This window comes from Procambarus clarkii, chromosome 12, assembly GCF_040958095.1.
Source record: "Procambarus clarkii isolate CNS0578487 chromosome 12, FALCON_Pclarkii_2.0, whole genome shotgun sequence".
Lineage (NCBI taxonomy): Eukaryota > Metazoa > Arthropoda > Malacostraca > Decapoda > Cambaridae > Procambarus > Procambarus clarkii.
In genome coordinates, this window is record NC_091161.1 from 28,396,363 (window position 1) to 28,412,038 (window position 15,676).

Genomic DNA, 15,676 nt, shown 5'->3' on the forward strand with positions numbered 1-15,676 from the left:
CCCACCACCGCGGCTCGCACGAGGCCAGGGCCACCCACCACCGCGGCTCGCACGAGGCCAGGGCCACCCACCACCGCGGCTCGCACGAGGCCAGGGCCACCCACCACCGCGGCTCGCACGAGGCCAGGGACACCCACCACCGCGGCTCGCACGAGGCCAGGGACACCCACCACCGCGGCTCGCACGAGGCCAGGGACACCCACCACCGCGGCTCGCACGAGGCCAGGGACACCCACCACCGCGGCTCGCACGAGGCCAGGGACACCCACCACCGCGGCTCGCACGAGGCCAGGGACACCCACCACCGCGGCTCGCACGAGGCCAGGGACACCCACCACCGCGGCTCGCACGAGGCCAGGGACACCCACCACCGCGGCTCGCACGAGGCCAGGGACACCCACCACCGCGGCTCGCACGAGGCCCGTGACACCCACCACCGCGGCTCGCACGAGGCCAGGGACACCCACCACCGCGGCTCGCACGAGGCCAGGGACACCCACCACCGCGGCTCGCACGAGGCCAGGGACACCCCCCACCGCGGCTTGCACGAGGCCAGGGACACCCCCCACCGCGGCTCGCACGAGGCCAGGGACACCCCCAACCGCGGCTCGCACGAGGTCAGAGACACCCACCACCGCGGCTCGCACGAGGCCAGGGACACTCACCACCGCGGCTCGCACGAGGCCAGGGACACCCCCCACCGCGGCTCGCACGAGGCCAGGGACACCCCCCCACCGCGGCTCGCACGAGGCCAGGGACACCCCCCACCGCGGCTCGCACGAGGCCAGGGACACCCCCCATCGCGGCTCGCACGAGGCCAGGGACACCCCCCACCGCGGCTCGTACGAGGCCAGGGACACCCCCTACCGCGGCTCGCAAGAGGCCAGGGACACCGCCCACCGCGGCTCGCATGAGGCCAGGGACACCCCCCACCGCAGCTCGCACGAGGCCAGGGACACCCCCCACTGCGGCTCGCACGAGGCCAGGGACACCCCCCACCGCGGCTCGCACGAGACCAGGGACACCACCCACCCCCACCGCGGCTCGCACGAGGCCAGAGACACCCCCCACCCCGGCTCGCACGAGGCCAGGGACACACCCCTCCCTACCGCAGCTAGCACGAGGCCAGGGACACCCCCCCCCCACCGCGGCTCGCACGAGGCCAGGGACACCCCCCCCCCACCGCGGCTCGCACGAGGCCAGGGACACCCCCCCACCGCGGCTCGCACGAGGCCAGGGACACCCCCCCACCGCGGCTCGCACGAGGCCAGGGACACCCCCCCCCACCGCGGCTCGCACGAGGCCAGGGCCACCCACCACCGCGGCTCGCACGAGGCCAGGGCCACCCACCACCGCGGCTCGCACGAGGCCAGGGCCACCCACCACCGCGGCTCGCACGAGGCCAGGGCCACCCACCACCGCGGCTCGCACGAGGCCAGGGCCACCCACCACCGCGGCTCGCACGAGGCCAGGGCCACCCACCACCGCGGCTCGCACGAGTCTAGGGACACCCCCCACCGCGGCTCGCACGAGGCCAGGGACACCCCCAACCGCGGCTCGCACGAGGCCAGGGCCACCCACCACCGCGGCTCGCACGAGGCCAGGGACACCCACCACCGCGGCTCGCACGAGGCCAGGGACACCCCCCACCGCGGCTCGCACGAGGCCAGGGACACCCCCCATCGCGGCTCGCACGAGGCCAGGGACACCCCCCATCGCGGCTCGCACGAGGCCAGGGACACCCCCCACCGCGGCTCGTACGAGGCCAGGGACACCCCCCACCGCGGCTCGCACGAGGCCAGGGACACCGCCCACCGCGGCTCGCATGAGGCCAGGGTCACCCCCCACCGCAGCTCGCACGAGGCCAGGGACACCCCCCACTGCGGCTCGCACGAGGCCAGGGACACCCCCCACTGCGGCTCGCACGAGGCCAGGGACACTCCCCCCCACCGCGGCTCGCACGAGACCAGGGACACCACCCACCCCCACCGCGGCTTGCACGAGGCCAGGGACACCCCCCACCCCCACCTTGGCTCGCACGAGGCCAGGGACACCCCCCTCCCTACCGCAGCTAGCACGAGGCCAGGGACACCCCCCCCCCCACCGCGGCTCGCACGAGGCCAGGGACACCCCCCCCCCACCGCGGCTCGCACGAGGCCAGGGACACCGCGGCTCGCACGAGGCCAGGGACACCGCGGCTCGCACGAGGCCAGGGACACCGCGGCTCGCACGAGGCCTGGGACACACCCCCCCCCCCCACCGCGGCTCGCACGAGGCCAGGGACACACCCCCCCCACCGCGGCTCGCACGAGGCCAGGGACACCCCCCCCCCCCCACCGCGGCTCGCACGAGGCCAGGGACACCCCCCCCCCACCGCGGCTCGCACGAGGCCAGGGACACCCTCCCCTCCCCACCGCGGCTCGCACGAGGCCAATACGCTTTCCCCCTGAAGCATGGTCGCCCTCATGGCTTGTATGAGGACATAGAAAAGATCTACTTCATAAGGCAACATATAGATAAGAATGTGAGTTGTGTAGTAGATCGAAACAGAAGAGGAAGATGATAATGCAAGCATGGAGGGGTAGAAGAAAGTCGAATGTTCGATGGAAGTCAGATAATGAAGTTATAGATGATTGAGGAGACGAAAGAAGGGATAGTCGATGAAGACGGGAGAGTGATTTATGGTGACAGACTGACGTGTGATGGCAACATACCATAGCGTGAGGATGATGAGCCGAGGTATGAGTACGACAGAGCTCCCATTCTGCTGCACAACTTAGTCCTAATCCAACATCGGTGACGCTTCACCACCGATTCCACAGACACACATGTAACTCGTCTACACTGCTTGAAGTCAAGACCTCACTATGGAGCTGTGCTCTACAACAGAGTACATCATACACTTCTTCTCCGGCCTCGAAGTTCCTCCAGGGTTGTTTGGGAAGGAGTTTGTGGAAAAAATTTGTGGTTAGAGAAAAGGTTGATGGAGGAACTCCGAGGCTGGAGAAGAAGTGTATGCTGAACTCTGTGGTAGACCATAACTCCATGGGGAGGTGTTGACTTCAAGCAGTATAGAGGAGCTAAATGTGTGTGTGGAATCAGTGGCGAAGCATCACTGATGTTGGATTAGGACTTTTGTGTGCAACAGATTGGGAGAACTGCAAAAGTGCCTTTCCTGATATTTTGGAATACCTAGAGATGTGTATTGGGGTTGAGTTTCTAGGAGCTGAACAGAGGTTCATGGTGCGCACACTATTGTATAAGTGGAGTGCTTGAATGATAGATAATATCAGCAATAAAAATGATGGAAAGTTCCTTGGCATAATCATTGACAAGAGAACTTCAGCACCCACATACAACACGTTACCAAAAAACTCGCAAAAACTGTCGATACACTTTAAAATCGGATATGTTCCAACTATACTCTCCTCGCCTCTCATACTGCGAGTTAATATATCCCAATCTTACATACGGTATCAGTGCATGGGGTTCAACTACCCCAAGCTCAGAGATATTTTCTCTAGAGATATTTGAGAGTAACTAATTTGCTCTCTGGTAGAGATGCCAGCACAGGAGATGCTGGCTGTTACGGTGCCCTCTCCTATTTCTTTCGTTTGCCTGCTTTAAGAGTCATATCAGCTCTCCCTACTGATTCTCTGAGATAGAGAGTCTGTTGGTGTATTTACCTTAAAAATTTAACTTAAGTTCGACAAAACGTTGCATTCGAATATGCGCGTCTTTTTATATACCTACTATATAGATGCCATCCCTGTGACAGGTAAAAAACGGGCGTTTCTAAAAAACAGCGCCATCTGTTGCACATAATAGCAACATGCACGCTATACTCAATGTCATGAATCTCATTTCAATATTTCCGATTGCATTGATAAATTTTATTTTCATAGATCTCGATTTATTTTATTGTATTATTTTGTGTGATTGTGTTGGAATTTTGCTGTGTTGACCGTTTACCATACCGTTCATTTTTAAGTATAACTATAGCTGCCACACCTGTGACAGGTAAAACTATGCTTTTTTTGAAAAACAGCACCATCTGTTGCATGTAAGATCAACAGATGCTATAATAAATGTGTTACAATTACATTTCAATGTTTCTGATTGCATTGATAAATGGAATTTTCATAGATTGATATTTTTTAATTTTGATTTCATTATTGTGTGAATTGCATTGCAATTGAGCTGTGTCGTTTACCATACCTTTCATTCCATGAGTATAGTTTATTTTATTATTTTTTATTTTTTATTTCATTGTTTAACTTTTTCTTATATTTCAGTGATGGGAACATTAGATCACTTTATGTTCCCAATTTTCTGATGGGAACATCAAACCATTTGGGAAGGCATCAGACAAGGGAATGGGGAATTGTGGCGGATGTCGGGACGGAAGTGAGAGATGGTGGGGAGGACGAGGGGACATGAGAGTGGGTAATGGTGAGGAAGGACAAGGGTACGGGGGATGTTGGGAATGAGGGGATTGGGGAATGGAGAATGGAGGGGAGGACAAAAGGACAGGGGGAGTGGGGCATGGTGGGAAGGAACAGGGGATGGTGGAGTGGGGAATGGTTGGGAGGCCGAGGTGATGAGTGAGGGGGGAATGGTGGGTAGGACTGGGAAACAGAAGTTTGCTGGGGCTCAGCAAAGCACATGCTTTGCTGAGCCACAGCAAGGCGTGGCCGGGTACTGCTAGTAAGTAATAAGCAAGTTATAAACAAAATTACAATACATTCCACATTAAATTAATTATGAATATAAATAGATTATTCACTGGTAGATTCCCAACAGGGGGGAGCGGTGAGGAAGGATGGGGGGGAAGAGTCACCAAGAATACTATCGAGGGACACGCGACCGCAGGGGATGGTCGGAAATCAAGACACGCTTGTCCCGGAAGTCAGGACATTCAACAAGGATATGCACGACCTTAAGAGGGGGCTATATAATTTGGACAACAAGGAGCAGGGCGGCGCTCCAAGTGATCATGAATTAAGCAAGTATGGCCAATATGCAACCACGCCAGAGCCGTTTCTCATCGCCGGTTACGGTGCTAGGAGAACGGCCACGAGGACAACTCTTAAGAGTACGCAGTTTGTTTCCAGTACCAGATGACCAACAAGTCTGCCAACGGCTAAGGATGGAGGAATGGATAACCAAGTACAAATCGGAATAAGGAAGACCTTTATGACAGATGGGACAAGAGCGGACAGCTTCCCTGGTGGCAGCATCCACATGCTCATTTAAAGAGAGACCAATATGGCTGGGAACCCAACAAAACTCAACCGACTTCAATTTACTGTGAATAAGAAACAGCTAATGCTGGATCTCGACAACCACTGGATGAACTGGATTAAAGGACCCGAGAGCCATGAGGGCACTACGAGAGTCAACAACAACTACAAACGAAGATTGACAATGAAAATGCAGGAGATGAAGAGCAGAGAGAATAGCATAAAGTTCCGCCGTGAAGATGCTAGTTTCCGGAGCTACACAACTTGTATGCAAGTTGAAGCAGGCGTTGAAGTAGAGGCAAATCATCACCCTGACAGCAAAGGGTAAGATCGTCGACATAGAGAGTGGAGAAGACGCCTGAAGGAAAAGAGGAAAGAAGACCATTGAGGGCAACCAGAAAAAAAAGAGTAGTGCACAGGACACTACCCTGGGGCGCACATTCGTATTGCTGAAAAGAGGCGGAGTGTGTGGTACCAAGCCTCACTCGAAAGGAACGTTGAGAGGAAGCTGCTGAGAAAGAGGGAGACGAAGGCCAAAGGAATGAAGTTGGGAGAGAATATGATACCGCCAAGTGGTGTCATAAGACTTCTCCAGGTAAAAAAGTACCTCAACAACCGAGGTCTTCGCAGCAAATCAGTTCGAATATAGATCTCCAATTTCACCAGGACTTCTGTTGTGCTACGGCTTTTGTGGAAACCAAATTGAGATGGTGAGAGGTGGTGATGGTGTTCTAAGAACCACATCAGACGAACGTTAACCATACGTTCAAAGAGTTTACAGACAACGCAGACATAACAAGATCTAGCATGCAGACAACTTAGCCAACGGCCATACCACGTTGAGAACACCGCTTCTCGTCCGATCAGCGAAGTTAAGCAACGTTGGGTTTGGTTAGTACTTGGATGGGTGACCGCCTGGGAACACCAAATGCTGTTGGCAATAATGTTAGTCTCCGTGGTGTAGTGGTAAGACACTTGCCTGGCGTTCCGCGAGCGCTTTGTCATGGGTTCGTATCCTGGCCGGGGAGGATTTACTGGACGCAATTCCTTAACTGTAGCCTCTGTTTAACACAACAAGAAAATGTGTACTTGGATGAAAAAACGATTCTTCGCGGCATGCGATCGTATTCCAGGGACGTGCCCGAAACGCTACGCGTACTAGTGGATGTACAAGAAGGTAACAACTCTTGTATACATCTCAAAAAAAAAAAAAACAATAGGGCGAAAGTCCTTAGGGGATGTTCTTAGAAACCCCTTGGTTTGCAAACAGGGAGGACAACAGCATCGAGCCAGTCCTCAGGGACTGACGACGACTTCCACATCCGATTATACAGACTCAGTAAATACCGAGACGTGCACGGAGGGAGATGGCGAAGCATCTCATAATGAATACCATCGGAGCCCGCCGCCGTAGAACCGCAGAGGGCCAGGGCAGAACGAAGTTCAGAGAGAGAGAAGGGATCATTATAGGGAAGCTGAAGACGAGTGCAGAAATCTAAAGGACGAGACTCAAGGACAGGTTTACGAAGAAGGAAAGATTGGGGAAGATGAAGACCAGAGCTAACAGAACAAAAGTGGGAACCCAGTACGGAAGCGACCTGCAACGGGTCCGCCACAAGAGTATCATAGAGGTGAAGGACCGGTGAAACATCGGGAACGAACTTACCCGCTATCTTGCGGATACGCTTCCAGATCACGGCCAGAGGAGTTTCGGACGTAATTGTTGAGACATAAGATGCCCAACATTCACGTTTAGCCGTACGGATGGCCCTACGGGCCACCGCACTCGCTTTCCGAAAGAAAAGAAAAGAATCGGTCGTCTGCCTACGGCGATGCCTCTTCCAGGCTGCACGCTTACAGCGGACAGCCCAAGCACAGTCCGCATTCCACCAGGGAATGCACTTCCCTGGACTCCAAGAGAGAGTGAGGAATAGAGCGGAGTGCAGCGTCAAAGACGGTGCCACGAAAAAGGAGGAGAGAGAGAGAGAGAGGGAGAGGGAGAGGCAGAAGGGAAAATAGGTTCCAGTCTGCCTTAGCAAACAGTCACCTAGGTAAGGAGAGGGGAGGGTGAAAAGAGAAAAAGGTAACAAGGATGGGGAAATGACCACTGCAATGGAGGTCATCAAGAACCTGCCACGGGAAATCTAAGTAAAGGGAAGACGAGCAAAGAGAAAGATGAAGACAGGAAATGGTGCGAGTCCGAAAGTCCAAATGCGAGGGCTCACCAGAATTCAGAAGTGACAGGGAAAGAGAGAGGATGAACGGCTCAAGAAAGCGACCCCGGGTATTCGTCAGAACATCACTCCAAAAGGAATGACAATTGAAATCACCTAGCAGGAGCGCAGGCTCCGGCAAGGAGTCCTGTAGGTGTTTCAGATCGGGAAGAGAAAGCGGGACACTCGGGTGGAGATAAATGGAACAAACGATGTACCATTTCCTCACAATGATACGAGCAGCAGAACAATGGAGAGGAGAAGGAAAAGATAAGGGGACAAAGGGAACATCAGAGCAAATCAAATGAGCAGAAGACTTAGGAGCCCCAGCCACAGCTGGGGGGGGGGGGGAAGAGAGGAATAGCCACGAAAGCGACCAGGACAAGCACCAAGCATCGGCTCCTGGAGACACACACAAAGGGGCGAAAACAGCGAAATCAGAAGCTGGAGTTCAAGGAAATTGGCATAATAACAACGAACGTTCCATTGAAGAATAGACATCACCAAGACGAGGAAGGACAGCAACAGAGAGCAACGAAGAAACAAAGGCGAAAAGGGAACACAGCACGTTAAAGAAGCGCAGGCTCAGGGTCAGTGAAGTTAGGGTTAGAGGGCATGGGTAAACTGAGTAAAGAAGGAAGTGAGCTAGATGACCGACCAGCGGCAGACGAGTATTGTCCAGGAGGAGGAAGAGGGGGGAAATAACCGAGGGTCAAGGACAGCAGCAGGAGGGGCAGAAACCAGGTGATGCACCTCAGAAAGGGGACCAACCAAGAGGGAAGCGGGGGCCCAAAGAGACCTCCATAGCAGGAACAGGGGGCGTAACCACCGAAACGGGAGGAGACGGATCGAGAGAGTCAGAAGCAGGAGGGCGAGGAAGAAAGCAAAGCCTTTTTACCCGCCGGGGAGGAGGAAGGAGAGGAGCCAGGCTTACACTTCTGACCCAGAGATAGGAGTCCCAGCAACTACGTACATGGCAACAGATTCCAGCGTTTCATCAGGAGAAGCAGAACGAGAGCATACACGACGGCCGTTGGGAGAGCCAAGGACATCAGCATTTACTGACGGGGCGTGGAGAGCCAATAGAAGGAGGAGAAGGATGGGAAGGAGCATCAGAGGGAGACGAGGAAGAATACACAGGAGACATGACAGACCGTGCATAAAGAAGGGAAAACCCAGACAAAGGACCAGGAGGGGTACCCTTCGGGACAGAACTCAAAGGAACAGAGGAGGGGCGGTGGGCGTATCAGGGTCCAAGGCCTGGAAACGGTTTCGAGTCTGAAGGTGGGAAAGACGAGGAGGAAGAGCGCAACAAGCGAGCATAAGAATTGTTAGCATAAGGTGGGAACCGGCGAACCTGGCGCCTCGCCTCAGATAAAGACAAACGCTCCTGGTGCTTCAAGTTGGGGACGGCTGCCTCAAGCTTGTAATGTATACACACACGGGAGAAGGTAAGGCGAGCCTCACCGCAATTGAGGCAGCGAGCCTGGGGAGAAGTGCACTCCGATTTAGAGTGACCTTCGCCTCCACTCAAAGGACAGAGAGAGTGTGTTCCAGAACAGCGAAGGGCACCATGCCCAAATCTCCAGCACTTATTACAGAGCCGAAGAGAGGGAACCTACTCCTGTATGGAGCACCTGGCACCAGCAAGAATGACAGAGGGCAGAAGGGTCCTACCATCAAAGGTAATCTTCACAACCCGAAGGGATTGACGGCGACGACCACGAGGGGGACGAGTAAACGAGTCTACTTGGAGGACAGAATGGCCCTGGGCATCGAGGATATGACGAATATCTTCGTAGCAGTTCTAGATATTCTTAACAACGTAAAGATTCCGAACACCCATGTTGCTACCAGCAACATGGGGTGGAAGGAGAAGTGCCAAAACTGGCATTCAATCGAGCGTTCTTGGAGACCCAAACAGGGGTCTTGCCAAGGCAGGACAAGGCGGCCAAGCGGGAGCCTGCATCCTGAGAAGGAGCAGCAATGACATGTGTGCTGAGACGGGTGTGGTGGAAAGTAACATGGGCATCTACAGGATCAACAAGGTGCCTATGGAGGGAGAAATCAAGAGGCGCAGAATCAAGAGGGAGGAGATCAAAGTATTTGGCCCACGAAGCGGAACCAAGCAAAGCTTGATACGCATCAGTACGGGACAGAATGGAGCGAGTGTGGCCGTGTCAAGGATGGCGTTGAGAACCCCCAGAGAGAGTGGTTAAAATGCGATGTAGACACACCTAGAGACTGAGCCGTGCGTGGGGACGAGATGGTCACCACTGGAGGCTTGGGGCTCAACCCAACCTCCGAGGAGAAAGGGGAGCCGAGAGGAGTAGTCAGAAAGGTCAAAGGAGGAGCAAGGTCTGGGCCCAATGCAGCGGGAGGGCTACAGAGCCCAGTCTTCCAACATGGTCCGACTCAGGGGCCTGGTCGCCCACCCCACGAGCCTGAGAAGGTAAAAGAGGAACAGAATTTGACACAAGTACTAGACCTTCACTATGCTTGTAAAAATATTTAGCTTAATATTTTAAACATTTTCAGTAGATACTCCTGTCGTTGTCAGTCTTTGAACATTATCAACAGCGTCTTCGTCATTAACGTAAGACTTAAAATCTCTCTTCAAGTTCTTTTGCCGATGTCTAATGCACAATGACACGAAACATCTGAATTGAAGTTAATAAAACCAATGTTGTCCTCAATTATTTGAAACCTACATCACTTGTATACATATCATACCTGCAATGAGTTTCTGTATTGTAACCTGAGCTTCCTCACGTATTGCGACAACTAGCTTTAACAGCAGTGACCATGTGGATGGGACAGTGCTCAATACATGTAGCTCCCTCATACACACCTGAAGCGGCTTTGCACACACCTGCAGCTCCTTCAACACGCCTGCAATAGAAAGGCCCTTTTAAGTATTTTTCAAGCAATTTAACTATTGCATAAAACTTTAAAATATCTGTACAAATCTATACAAGTACATATATGTAAGGGACATTTGCAGACATTCAGGAAATATAATAGGATTAGAATGCAGTTATAACCATCCCCAAAAAGTGTTTAAATATTCTAAGGAAGGGAAAAATCACTTGTGACGGGAAAGTGCAGATGGTAATGCAATCCTAACTTTAGCTGATGTTAATGCCTAATCACATTTAGAGAGAAAAAAAGAAAAAACAAAAATGTCGACTGCTTGGCTTGTTTCCTGTGGTAAGTGAGAGGGAGGAACACGTAAAACACATCTTATAAAAAATGAAACTTTAATTTACTTTAAACACAAATAAAAAGAAAGACAAGTCCCATGGCAATGTACAGTGCAATAAAAAACATAAATGCAAGAACAATATAAAATAAAATAGTGAATAAGTAAGACAAAATAGTAAATGGTGCCGAGAATATTGACCTTGGCTGAGACCTTCCTTAGTATACAGAGCCAGAGAGCTTAGTATACCAGAGAGATGTCAACTCTTAGTGCACTAGGATATTCTGAAGTCCACAGCTCGTGTGTGACTATTTATATGGGGGTGTGGATGGCGCTGGCGTTGAGTACAGTCGTTGATCCACCAATCGGGAAGATCGCTGGCTTGGAGTGGTAGTTTGGTTGTTGACGACGGTGGCGAGCCGACCGGAGGGAGTGTGGAGTGGAGCGAGTTTAGGGTACATTTTACCCCCTGGTCAAAACGTTTTGTGCTACTGGTATACGTATCTTGAAGTTAGTATCTTCTTGTTGTATATATATATATGAGTAACTTTATGTAGGGAAGAGCAGGCTCAATTTCTCTTGAAAGAGATTACCGTCACAACTCTCCCCCGAAGCCTGCTCTTACGGGTCAAGTTACTCCTTCAGATGGTAGAGTGGTATGTGTAGCTGCCTCTACCTCATAGACTCTGGAGAGAGCGTCTGCTATGATGTTGTCAGAACCCTTGATGCAGAAGATTTCCAGGTGGAAATTTTGCAGATACAAAGCCCATCGTAGAAGTCGTTGACTGTTGAATTATGCTTTCTGCAAGAAGCGTTGGGGATTGTGGTCCGAGTAGATGGTGGTAGACTGAGTACCTTGTAGGCAAGACTCAAAGTGCTCAAAGTTCAGGACGATGGAGAGAAGTTCCTTTTCGATAGTGCTGTAGTTCTTTTGGTGTGGCTTCAACTTGTAGCTGTAGTAGCTAACAGGAAGAACCTCCTCGCCTCGTTGTTGCATTAGGATGCCCCCGATGCCGGTGCCACTTGCGTCGACATGAAGGATGAAGGGCTTCGTGATATCTGGCGAGGCGAGAATAGGATTAGAACTGAGCAGAGATTTTAGTTGTTCAAAAGCAATGGTTTGCTGAATGGTCCAATGATACCGTTGCTTGGGGCTGGTTAGAGTGATCAATGGTGGCGCTACCGTACTAAAATTCTTCACAAACCTACGGTAGTAGGAAGCAAGACCAAGGAAGCGCAGGAGCTGCTTCCTGGTGGTAGGCTGTGGGTAATGCTGGATGGCTTGAGTATGTACGTTTAACGGAGCTAGGCTGCCACTCCCTATCACATGACCAAGATAACGCACTTTACCTTTAGCAAAGGTGGACTTGCCCAAGTTGATGGTGAGGCCGGCTGTCAGGAGCTTGGCGAACAATCGTTGCAGCTGGAGCAGATATTCGTTCCAGGTGTTGGTTGCCACAACGATATCATCCAAGTAGGCGTAGGTGTGATCTAAGCCATGGATGACGCGGTTGACAGCTCGCTGGAAGGTGGCCGTGGCATTACATAGTCCAAATGGAAGGCATTCATATCTGTAAAGGCCAAAAGGAGTGGTGAAGGCATATATTTCCTTAGCTCGCTCTGTCAAACATACTTGGTAGTATCCCTTGAGTAAGTCTAGTTGGGATAAATACCGAGCATTACCCAATGACATCAAGGATGTCATCTATTCTAGGTAATGGGTAAGCATCCTTGACAGTCATAAGATTAAATTTCCTGTAGTCGGTACACAGCCTCACTTTACCGTGCGGTTTCGGCACCAAGATGCAAGATGAGGCCCAAGGGGACTTACAAGGGGTGGCCAGCCCATGATCCAGGAGGTACTGTACTTCAGCACGCATAACTTCCTTTTTGCTCGGGCTAATTCGGTAGAAAGGTTGAGGAATCGGCCGGGTGTCAGGGAGTAGCTGGATGTGCTGACCCACATTACACTCTTGTGGATCATCGCTGAACAACTTCTGATGTTCCTTGAAGATTCTTATGAGAGGAGCACTATTACAGTCCTGCAAATATTTATGAAGATCAGTTAGGATTTCCGAGTTGGAAGGCACTGACTCATTGTTAGTGCTGGGAGGAGAAGCAGGGAAGGTCTCACTGTGGAGGTATGGACCTTGAAATGTGGATAATGATACTAACACAGTGGGGGGGGGGGGAGTACCTTGATACTACTTCAGGAGGTTGACGTGGCACAACTGGGTCTTCCGCCGCCTATCTGAAGTCTCAATTAAGAACGTAGTTGTTGTTTCTGCACTCCTTGATGTGGTATGGTCCTGAAAACTTGTTTAGCAATGGAGAACCAGGGATTGGAAAATATGCTAGAACGAAGTCTCCTGGTTGAAATTTCCTAATTTTACTGCGCTGGTCAAAATGAGTCTTCATTTTATCTTGAGCTTTAAACAAATTGGTGTTGGTAAATTTACGCACTCTCGAGAATGTGCTTTAAGTTTTGAAGAAACTGGAGCACATTCAGAGGGTCACTGAAGGTGGCATCACGCAGAGAGTCTTTAAAAGCTTTGAGAGGAGTACGGCAATTACGTCCGTAGAGTATCTCATAAGGAGATACTCTTAGAGACTCATTTGGGAGACTTCTGAAAATACACATGATGATGTCAAGTTGTTTATCCCAGTCTATCATGGTTTCATTCCAAATTTCTTTAGGAATGACTTAATCGTTTGGTGACTACGTTCAAGAGAACCCTGTGAAGCAGGATGATAGGGGCTGGATAATACCTGAGTGATGTTGAACTCTTCCAGCGTCTTTTTGAAGAGATCACTGGTGAAGTTGGTGCCACAGTCACTTTGACACTCTTGGAAATCCATACTGGGTGAAGATCTTCAATAGTTGTTTCACCACAGTAGCAGCCGTAATGTTCTTTACGGGAACGGCTATGGGGAATCTGGTGGTAGGACACTGGATAGTAAGTATATAGGCTATGATGGTGTTCCCCCCCCCTTATATTTCTCCCACGCCAGCTGTAAGAGTCATATCCACTTTACCCGAACGTTCTCTGTGTTCTGGGGAACAATTTGACATATGTGGGAGCATTTGGTGTTCTCGCATTGGCGAGAACTTCGCAAAAGAGTGTTTTGGCCAGTGGCTTAGGCCCTTTAGGACGCCAAGATGGCGCCGGACACTACGATTTCCCGCCAAGACGTTGTGACGTCAGTGGCACCAGATTGGTGAGGAACAGTGACGTGGCACAGGGAGCCAATGAGAAACGCCCCTGGCAAGTATGACGGCATGAGAGCAGGGGGGTCTGGACATCGCGCCCCGTTGGCGCCAGCAGTTTGACATGACACGTCGAGGAGGTCGGACGTGCGATCAAGGGTCCTGTCAGTTTCACAGTATACCCCACTCTGGTGGATTTTACACGTCACCCAGTAGTCTGCAAGCACCCTGTGAGGTCTTCCTTTATTCCATGTGTTGGGCCGAAGAAGAAATCGACGAGAATTGAGCAGCAAGTGCTCCAGTGACAGGTGCATTGCAAGAAGAGAAGTCTGTGCAGTGACGTATGGGACGTCTGAGCAGTTCACTCGTTTAGTGATGACGTAGCAGCTGGGCCAATCCACCGAGAGGCAGGAGAAGAACGAAAACTAGCTGGGAATCAGGACGACTGCAGCCAAAAGAAAGGACTGCAGACGTAGTTGTGAGGAGAAGTCGACGGCCAGGAGACCGACTCCAACCCTTCAAGAAGTTGTGGAGGAGCACGGGCCTGCAGATGATAGAGCACAGTGAAGACACGTTTTTTTTTTTTCAGGTGTTGTGGTTCCTGGAGAGAGCATCAGTGTGTGTGGGGGCATTCCCTACAACGAGTCGAGAGCTGGGACCAGGAGCTTCAATTCAACTCTCAACAGAGGGCACGTCCACATCATTGAGGTGGAAGTAGGTAATTCAGTTTTCCCACCCCATTCCCCTTTAGTCAGCTATTTAGCCAGAGTATCTTCTACGTCGTGAGCAAGGCTCACCAATGTCTATGTTGTCACGTGGGGGTGGGCCGGGGCTCTGCTAGCACTCAGCTGCTAGGGACTCAAAAGGCATGTACTCAGCCCCTCTGACTCCCAGGATTCACCAGAGTCTCCTTGGTCACACAGGAGAGGACCAACAATGCCCACCTCTGCAGGTCTTTGCTTCCACCACAAAAAGGAGGGGGGGGGTGCCACTGATTCACCCTGGAAGCCCTTCAGTCAAACACGGGGAAACTGCTGTTAACAGTTCTGGCCTAGACCCGTGGAGGAGCGAAGGAAGACTCAGGCTTACCTTATAACAATAACCTCCCTGAGTCTTGCCTGCCAGACAAAAAGGTTGCAGGAACTCCTTTCCCGCCTGTCTTCTCTATCTTCTTAACAAGGTCGCCAGCTGGGTTATTATATCTGCACCCCAGCAATGCAGTTCAGTGGGTGTATTATATATTGTTTGTAGCCAGAAGATTGCTACTCCCATAGATCTGCTACTAGACTGTTGGCCCAGGGTACTCTCCCAGGAAGGTCTGTGTGGCTTTACCTCTCTCTAGCCACTACGTTAATAGTTGCCACCATTCAGGCACTGATACTGATCGGATGGCTAAGGGTACACTTTTATGTAAGTCTGTGCTGTCTTTACCACTCTCCAGGCAATAAGAACTTCTATAGAGAACGTAGTGTTCCCTAGGTGGTACTATGATAACCTTCGTGTATGCTCATAGAGAAATATTATAAATGGAGGCACACTTAAACACACTGATAAAATGTGTGTATTTACTGATGCAAATTACATGAACACACACAATCACAAGTAATACATGAATATGGAAATAAGGATAATAAGTCTGGAGATCGTCAGCCTCCTCTTCCACGACCTCCAACACTCCTTCAACTGGGCAGAAAGACAGGAGTCCCACACTCTCTCACAGGACCTCTTCTTCACCACGTCAGCGCCTCCTCTTCACTGTCCTGCCATCCATACACACTGTCCCCTCTGACAGTCCTGGACAAAAGCCGCC

General features: G+C 51.8%; 1 non-coding gene across 1 annotated transcript; it reads left to right on the forward strand.

The window, feature by feature from the left end:
• The first annotated feature begins 6,064 nt into the window (after positions 1-6,064).
• LOC123751794 (5S ribosomal RNA) lies at positions 6,065-6,183 on the forward strand. Its single transcript, XR_006772133.1, has one exon. It is a non-coding gene; the product is annotated as a 5S ribosomal RNA (ribosomal RNA).
• The last annotated feature ends 9,493 nt before the right edge of the window (positions 6,184-15,676 follow it).